Here is a 9,678-nt window from a genome sequence, read left to right on the forward strand (position 1 = left end):
AGCAATGTCTGATGAAATCTCCTAGCGAGGGAGGTCAGTTGACCGTTCGGCACAGAGGTGAGGCCTGAGTGCTCTGCCTAACTACTTGAACTTTCCCCCTGGGGGAAGCAGGAAATCAGACAAAAATAAGCACTTTATACATTTTTGTTCAATTTAAAATAGCTGGGCTGCAGCTTTTCACGTTGCAGGATATGGGCTACCTTTGTACTTTTTTTTCCCTTTTGTCTTTTTCTACAGCATATAAGAAATGCTCCTAAAACCTTGGTAATGCCAGGCAGAAAGTGACTGTGATGCTGAATTTGTGTCAGTGCTTTCGGTGCTCAAATGTACCTCCTCATTATCTCCTCAACCCACATCTGAGAACCCAACATTGTGGGATCATCTTCAGCGACTGCAGGGAGGGGAATGTTGAACAGCATAGAGATGAGTTTTCAGAATCTTCCGTGATGGGGGATTTATCTGGAGACCATGTTTGCATTTCAATCCTGTGAATGTCCAAGACTTGGGTGGGGATCTCTGGCTTCATCTGTGTAACAAAGGGATTCCCAACTAGGATTCTGGGGCACCATGGGGTTGCACGATAGCTCCCCAGGGGTCACATGGCCTTTCCCAGAAATTCCGATGTCTGCAGATATCACTAGATATCACTGAAGCCCATTTCTCCTGTTGCTCTACAGGCCTAGTCTCTTTCTCCACAATGGAAATAGTGATTGATTGATTGATTGATTGATTGATTGATTGATTGGCTGGCCTGCTGGCTCCCGCATCTTACTTCCATCCATACTTCTCTGAAGCAACAGGGCACCACTTCTGGGGTTCTTTGAGGCCTGAAAAATATTTCAGGGGTTCTTCCACAGACAAAAGGTTGAAAAAGGCTGGGGAAACAAAACCTATGGGCATGCAGCCTGGCACACAGCCTGCCTTCTGTGATGGAGAAATGAAGGTCACATTGACTTTTCCTGCTGCCTAGCAACCCAAGACAGAACATGGCAAAAGTTCTAAGGTACCAGCAGGCAATCCATGTGTGGTGTGTGTGTGTGTGTTTTAAATCAGCACTTTATTCATATATACAGACCTAGACAAGAATTAGCAATTAAGGATGGTGCATAGCTATAGTCAGGACCCCCTGTCAATCTATCCTAGATGATCTTCCTATAGTGACTATACTTCTCTCTGTGCCCAGTTCAACCTCCTGCTTTGGAATGCTTGAAGGGTTGGGAAGGAAGGCTGAGGATAGTCCCAAAATCTGAGTGAGGTCCTACCACCTGGCATCCCTGTTTGTTCAAATGTGTTGTTGTTGTTGTTGTTGTTGTTGTTGTTGTTGTTGTTGGCATGAAGCATCCATAAAGTGGCCTCTCCCCTCCTCCCCCCTCCCTGCCAATGTATGTGAGAGCCAATACGGGGCTGTGGCTAAGAGACTCAAATCTGGAGAACTGGGTTCGATTCCCTATGCAGCCAGCTGGGTGATCTTGGGCTAGTCACAATTCTCTTAGAGTTCTCTCAGCCCCACCTACCTTGTTGGTTGTGGGAAGAAGAAGGGAAAGGTTTTTACAAGCTGCTTTGGGACTCCTTTGGGTAGTGAAAAGTGGGGTATAAAAAAACAGCTCTTCTTCTTAAAGGTAAATCTATCCCCTGTGCAAGCACCAGGTCATGTCTGACCCTTGGGGTGATGCCCTCTAGCGTTTTCTTGGCAGACTCAATACGGGGTGGTTTGCCAGTGCCTTCCCCAGTCATTACCGTTTACCCCCCAGCAAGCTGGGTACTCATTTTACCGACCTCGGAAGGATGGAAGGCTGAGTCAACCTTGAGCCGGCTGCTGGGATTGAACTCCCAGCCTCATGGGCAGAGCTTTCAGACTGCATGTCTGCTGCCTTACCACTCTGCACCACAAGAGGCTCATTTGACCATGGAAAAATATTTTTTTTCAGGTTTCAAGGAACCCTGGAAGATGCAGGAATTAAGAGAATAGGCCTGTAGATCAACAGGAGAAGTGGGCTCCAGTGATGTCAGCAGACATCCAAACCCCTGGGAAAGACCATGTAACCCCTGGGGAGCTCCTGCATAACCGCAGATTACCCCAAAACCTGGAAATATTATTCAGGCTTCAAGGAACCCAGAAGTGGTGACAAGCCCCTTCAGAGAAGTGGGCACCAAAGTAAGATTTGGGAGCCAGCCAATCAATCGGCCATTTACCGTTTCCATTGTGGAGAAAGAGACTCGGCCTATAGAGCAACAGGGGCAGTGGACTCCTGGGACCCCAGTTGGAATTGGAATCCCTGTTCTAAACAAGTCCACATTACACTGCCCAAGCTCCCTTCTTCCCACGTCTACTTACATATTAGCCTAGAGAGGAGACGACTGAGGGGGGATCTGATAACCATCTTCAAGTATTTAAAAGGGTGCCATATGGAGGATGGAGCAGAGTTGTTCTCTCTTGCCCCAGAGGGACAGACTGGGATGAAATGAATTCAAAAGAAATTCCATCTAAACATCCGGAAGACGTTCCTGACAAGGCGGTTCCTCAGTGGAACAGGCTTCCTCGGGAGGTGATGGGTTCTCCATCTTTGGAAATTTTTAAACAGAGGCTGGATAGCCGTCTGACAGAGAGGCTGATTCTGTGAAGGCTCAAGGGGGTGGCAGATTACAGTGGATGAGCGATTGGGATGTGAGTGTCCTGCATAGTGCAGGGGGCTGGACTAGATGACCCATGAGGTCCCTTCCAACTCTGTGATTCTATTATTGTCTCTCTGGACCCTGCTTTCTTCTTTCACCTGTGGCAACATGACGTGTGCCTCTCTTCTAACCGTGACTGCAAGGCACAAAGGACACAATTTCTGACCAGGTTCCGACCTCTGAACTACAGCACACCCCTTTCTATCGGCTAGGTTCCTAACACAGAGACACTTCCGCTCTGACAGACGTGGCAAAAGCCTGAATCTCTAGCCATGTCCTTGCTCTACTTTTTCAAACCACAGGACCCAGGCGAACACTTTTATTTGAACTCTATAAATAGTACTTTAGTATGCTTTCCCCACCCCCCTTCAGATTCTGATTAGGAGCCTTCACTGTATTTCATCCCATTTCTTGCAGGATAGTAATAGCAATGTCTTTTTATTCTTCCCCTGGCAGGCAGTATGGGAGATCAGGAGAGACAGCAGCATTTAGCGAAGGTGATTCTGCAGAACAAAAGGTCAGGAGTCACCCCGGTCCCCCTGCTGTGAGAAAGCTAGGGACTGCAGAGACGGGTTGCTTCGGAGAATGTTTTCGACTTCTCTTAAAACCCCTCCAGATAAAGGATGACAGATGGAAATCAGACCTAGATTCCAGAATAAGAAAGTCAGTGTCCAACAGAGTAAGTTAAAACTGGATTGTTCCCAAACATATATGACAGGTTTGCCCATTTCTAAACCTAATGGAGAGATCCCTAGACTTTATTAAGAGCAGCGCAGGGCTCCTGGCATGGGGTACATTTTGCTTGTAACATTTGGCACCTGCAGACACAGTTAGGTCTTAAATTGCCCAAATGTGGGGCAATTTGTAGTTGTAATCATCATCATCATAATCAATTAATTTATTCTCCCCGGCAAGCCGGTTCATGGCAGGTTACAACAGTGCAATTCCATAACAATCCCCAATTAAAACCCCATTAAAAAACCCATTGATGATGATGTCATCCGTTCAAACATGTCCGACCCTCAGTGATTCTATAGGAAAGCTTTCTCCATTCGTCTCTGTCAATGACCACTTCTTACAGTTGGTTCATGGTCATCCCTGTATTGGCTTTGACCGTGACGAGCCAACGGATCCTTTGGCGACCACATTTCCTTTTGCCGCTGACCATGCCGAAAAGAGTCTGATCAGAAAAGAGTCTGATCTCACGATGTGTCCAAAGTAAGTGATCTTTAGCCATAATATCTTCCCTTCTATTGACATAGTTGGTCAGCTGCTCTCTAAAACTATCATGTTGGGAACTTTGGCTGTCCATGGTATTCGCAGCATTCGTCTCCAACACCATAATTCGAAAGCATCTATTCTTCTCCTGTCTTCCTTCTTCAGGGTCCCATTAAAAAAAACAAAACAAAAAAACACAGCACAAGAGGGCGGTAAATACTAGCCCTTCCACCATGGAAGGGCTACAAGCCAGGGTGACAGAAGATCTGTTTCCCAACAGAGTTATGGTTGACATATGAAGGTGGTTGATAGTTAGGATGGCCAGCCTCCAGGTGGTAGCTGGGGATTTCCCAGAATGACAGGCCTCAGAGATCAGTTTGCCTGGAGGAAAGAGCTGTTTTGGAAGGTGAACTCCATGGCATTATATCTGAAAGAGGTCACTCCCTTCCCCAAACCCTGCCCTCTTACAGGCTTCACCTGCAAAATCTCCTGGTGTTTCCCAACCCAGAGCAGCAACCCTATTGATGATGTTCTGATGGGATGGTTAGAATAATAGAATAATAGAGTTGGAAGGGACCTCCTGTGTCATCTAGTCCAACCCCCTGCACTATCCACAACCCTATCGCTCATCCACTGTAACCTGCCACCCCCTTGTTCTGGTTGTTCTGGTGATTCGCTGTCCGGTTTCACTTTCACAGGCAGCAAGAGGAGAAAGCAAGTAAGCAGAGAGGGTGATTTATAAGATACAGAAAGAAGAAGAGTTGTCTTTTATACCCCACTTTTCACTACCCAGAGGCATCTCAAAGCAGCTTACAAAGACCTTTCCCTTCCTCTCCCCACAGCAGACACCGGGATAGGTGGGGCTAAGAGACTTTTTAATAGAACTGCTCTGTGCGAACAGGGAGAGGTGTGGGGAATCAAACCTGGTTCAGCAGGTTATAGTCTCAGAAAACTGCACTGCAAGAACAGCTCTAAGAGAACTGTGAATAGGCCTAAGAGATGATACAGTCCTTGAGAATTTCATTTTAGCTGTGGGAATGTGTTCCCTTGTGTATACAAGGGAGTGTGTTTCCACTGAGATTAATGGAAACAACAATCAGTTGGATTTCTTGGTGCAACTTGTATCATTCCAGTATTGAAGAGCCTGTACCACATTTTAGGCACTAGGAGCAAATCCAAGTATGACGGTTTTCTTGGTGTAGTGGTTAGGAGTATGGACTTCTAATTTGGCAAGCCTGGTTTAATTCCCTGCTCCCCCACATGCAGCCAACTGGGTGATCTTGGGCTTGCCACGGCTCTGATAAAGCTGTTCTGACCAAGCAGTAATCTCAGGGATTTCTCAGCCTTACCTGCCTCACAGGATGTCTGTTGTGGGGAGAGGAAGAGAAGGCAATTGTAAGCCGCTTTGAGGCTCCTTCTGGTTGAGAAAAGTGGCATATAAGAACTAACTCTTCTTCTTCTCCTTCCTCCTCCTCCTCTCTCTTTCTCCTATCCCCGGTAATTTTTCTTCTCTTTTTTTGGTCAGCTTTTTTGTCCATAAACCTTTGGGTTAGGAATAAATGCTTTCCCCAGCTTTTAAATAGCTTGACTTCTTGGATTTTACATGTAAATTAAAAAAAAAACATTGTAAATAGAATGGTTTGTGCTTGCCACCGACTTAGCGAAGGCGAGATGGAAAGATGTACAGGCTTCAAATTTAAATGAAGTTTTAAAAAGTGGTTCTGCCCAGTTTGTGCTCTCCCCAGCCACAGTTTTAAAGGAAAAGGGCCCTAGGCTTATCCTAGCTATTTATGGCACCAGTAATGGTGAGGGAATGGAGGTTTATTCACCATGAATGACGGTCATGAATCTACACAAATCTACAGAAACCAAAGGCAAACTGTTTGCAGACCCTTTCCTTTGTCTTTGGCTTGATGAATCATACCCATGACCCAGCCATACAGCTCTGAAATGATCACTGCAGACTGCTTGTGCTCAGCAGCGCATGTAAAGGCGCCTTAGTTTCGTAACTGTGTGCTTGGCAGCCCAAACGGTTCACCTCTTCTGCCTTTTGGCGACTTCTCAAGCTTTGGAAAGAAAGGCTCACGTGTTTCGCCGACTGACACTCAACCCACCGCCCTTAGCAAAAGAAACTGCCTTCCCCATTCCTTTCTTGTGCCCTGAGTATGTCCCTCAGCACGTTAAAAAATAATGCTTACTCTAACTGGTGACGAAGTGAGGTGGAATGGGCCTCTGATCTCTCTCTCTCTCTCTCTCTCTTTCTTTTTTTCTTTTTGTTTCAGGGGATCTTGGACCACGTCTCCCCAGACTTCATAGCAGGAAATTTTTGAACGCATCACATTGTCTCTCTGTGGGAGAACTCCCTGGGTGTCCACCTGGCAGCTGCCTGTGCTTTCTTGCCTGCTGCGAGACGAAATTAAATATACAGAGTAGACTTCTGTGGAGTCTTCAAACTTCCATTGTTCTTTATTTCTTTGATATTCAACAAATCCCAACGCGTTTCGCTCTTTAGCTTTTTCAAGGGACATCAGTTTCAATGTTTTCAAAACCAACTTGGATTTAGCTACGAGTAGCATTTGTTAAGACAATATTAGTCACTGTTAAGAGATTATTTTGCAGAATCGAAGTTATTATTAAATTAAATTATTACACAGAGGAAACATACAAATCAGATAGGTTTGGGAGCCCCACTGGGTGGGAATGTGCACTCCAACTGATTCAGATAGCCAAACTACAAGCAAAACAATTACAGAAAGTCTCTTTAGATATTAGTGCAATGTTAATGTCAGACCAGGAAGAAGAGCTATTTTTACCCAGCTTTTTACTACCTAAAGGAGTATCATAGCAGCTGACAATTGCCTACCCTTCCTCTCCCCACAACAGACACCCTGTGAGGGAGGTGAGGCTGAGAGAGCCCTGGGAGAAGTGTGACTGGCCCAAGGTCATAGAATTATAGAATAGAATCCTAGGGCCTTTTCGCACAGGGATCTTTGTTGCAAATTGTTTGCGGAATGAAAAATCGCCATTTAAAATAGTGGAATTCGTCGTTATGCATACCTGCCTTTGTAGTGGAATCAGTTGCGTTTTTTAGCGTTTCCCACAGGCTTCCGGTCTCGGCAGAAATCGCTAGAAAGGAAGCGCTATTGCCAAGCTCGTCCCGCCCCTGGCCGTCAAGCAGCCAATGGGCAGCCGTTAGCATGCTCCCAAACAGCCCCTTTCCCTTTAAGAAAGGTTTAAAAAAAAAAAAAAAAACGACCCATAGCAATGAATCTAGGTAGATTCGTTGCTACGGAGAGACCCATCCAGCTGCCTAATGTGAGCTGTCGTTTGATTGTATGATCATTTGCACGCTGCCTCGAGTGATAAAAAAAAAAATCCCCCCCCCCCTCTCATGGGCACGATTTTCGGCTGAATTTATTTGTAAAAAATAAAGGGACTTTATTTCAGCAAACGGGCTTTTCAGTTGTTTGTGCTTAGTGACTAAAGGTGAAGGACTGAAGCCAGGGAAGCCTCTAAACAGAAAGAGGCTCGCCGGTGCGTTTATCCCCGCTCGCTCGGAGAAAAAAAAATGGCGATCGCTTCGCCGGAAGTTTGGAGGAGAGAGCCAGGGGGAGGGACTTTGAAGAACCAGCAACAATGGTAACGCACAGATCTTTAGCGCTACTGTTGCAGATTGGTTGCAGGAGTGTATCGCTATCCGGAGGGTGAATCCACTTTTCTGGATTCCCCTGACAGCGCCACAACGAAGCGCTTTTTGCTGATTGGTTTCAGGATTGTTGCAGATTGTCTACGACGTCGTGGGTTATGTCAAATTAGTAGCGTTTCCAAATAGCAACCATTCTGCTACTTTGAAGCCGTGCGAAATGGCCCCTAGAGTTGGAAGGAGCCATGCAAGACATCTAGTCCCTGCTCAATGCAGAATCAGCCCGGCTGGCCTCCTATGTCTCAAAGTGGCTCATCCTATAGGTCACCTTGAGGTTGCCTCACGGTGGAGGTCACTCAGCAGGCCTCATGTCTTCAAAGTGGCTTACAATCACCTTCCTTTCCTCTCCCCACAACAGACACCCTGTGAGGTAGATGCGACTAAGAGAGCTCTGAGAGAACTGTGAACGGCCAAGGTCACCCAGCTGGCTGCATGTGGAGGAATGGGGATTGAAACAAGGTTCTCCAGATAAGAGATCACCTCTCTTAATCACAACACCAAGCTGGCTCTCATAAATTAAGATGTTTCCATTTAAACCTCCATGCAGCCATGAAGCTCATTGGGCAGCTGTTAATCCACCTAGTAATCTTCCTTACAAGACTGTTGTGAGGAAAACAAGATGGAGGGAATGGTAAGAATGAATGAATAGATATGATGATCCTTCAGATCCTGAACAGGAGCCACGCCCCTTCACATCCATTAGCTATGGGACTTTAAATGGATACCCCATCATACTGCTTAACACCGGATTTCTAGTTGTGCTGCTCTCCAAATTCCCATTGGAAATGAGGTTGGTATGTATAAATTCTATCCCAGAGGCTAAACCAGTTCTTTTGAAATATGCCCAACCTTGCCCCGAACCCAGTAAAAATACTTTGCATTTTAAAGCTGGCTTAAGTCCTTTTCCTCCTTCATTTTGCTTCCGGGTGCACAATTCTAAAACATCTGATGGCTGGTGATCGTGATGAATGATAAGAGATATTTATAAGAATCATAAATATTTACCAAGCCCCTGAAGAATCTAGGTGCTATTCATAGAACATTTTTGGAGACAAAAATCTCACTCGGCTGATTTATGATCCTAAATGACCTGAACCGTTAACCATATACAACTCTTGCACTGTTCGTGTCTACATAAAACAACTTCCCTAATTTTAAACCTAAGTTCCTTGGCCTAATCATGTCTACATTGAAATAAATCCCTTTGATTTCAATTGGACTTACTCTCAAGAAAATGTTTCTAGTATTTTGGCCCCATGTGCAGCCACTGGATTTTTCTGTTTTCTATTTATTTAATTTGAACAGCTCTCTCTGCTTTACTATGGTACCTTTTCTGATGTATTCAGAGAGTGCTATTTAAAGCTCTCTGTACCATTTTTTTAATGCCCATAGCCTGTCAAATATTGTGCTAGTGTGCGCCAGCAATTAGTTGCAGCTATTTCGCCTTTGTTTACGAAGGAGCCAGTTTGGTGTACTGATTAGGAGTATGGACTTCTAATCTGGCATGCTGGGTTTGATTCCCCTCTCCCCCCCACATGCAGCCAGGTGGGTGACCTTGGGCTCGCCACAGCATTGATAAAGCTGTTTAGACCAAGCAGTAATATGAGGGCTCTCTCAGCCTTACCTACCTCATAGGGTGTCTGTTGTGGGGAGAGGAAAGGGAAGGCAACTGTAAGCTTCTTTGAGACTCCTTCGGGTAGAGAAAAGTGGCATATAAGAACCAACTCTTCTTCTTCTTCTTCTTCTTCTTCTTCTTCTTCTTTTTTCTTCTAGACATAGATTCAAATGGGTAGCCATGTTGGTCTGAAGTAGCACAACAAAACCAGAGTCCAGTAGCACCTTTAAGACCAACAAAGATTTATTCAGGGCGGGAGCTTTTGAGTGCAAGCACTCTTCATCAGACTACGATCTTCTTACATGACAGGGAATATATAGCAAAAATCAATTCTGTTACATCAGTAGACGGTGTCACAACCAAATACAGCCAATGATAATCCTTTGTCAAAACAGCCAAACAATCCCCTAGAATTCAGTGTACTTTACACAGGGAGAACCAAACTGCCTTTTATTAGTGATCAAAGGTT

The 9,678-nt window shown here is 45.3% G+C and overlaps 1 long non-coding RNA gene across 2 annotated transcripts; it reads left to right on the forward strand.

The window, feature by feature from the left end:
- The first annotated feature begins 997 nt into the window (after window positions 1–997).
- Window positions 998–6,390, forward strand: LOC143844268 (uncharacterized). Of its 2 annotated transcripts, none has more exons than XR_013233905.1 (3): window positions 998–1,027; window positions 3,130–3,352; window positions 6,174–6,390. It is a non-coding gene; the product is annotated as an uncharacterized LOC143844268 (long non-coding RNA). The 2 variants fall into 2 exon arrangements; XR_013233906.1 differs by lacking the exon at window positions 998–1,027 and adding an exon at window positions 1,197–1,255.
- The last annotated feature ends 3,288 nt before the right edge of the window (window positions 6,391–9,678 follow it).

This window comes from Paroedura picta, chromosome 9, assembly GCF_049243985.1.
Source record: "Paroedura picta isolate Pp20150507F chromosome 9, Ppicta_v3.0, whole genome shotgun sequence".
In the NCBI taxonomy this organism is placed as follows: Eukaryota; Metazoa; Chordata; class Lepidosauria; order Squamata; family Gekkonidae; genus Paroedura; species Paroedura picta.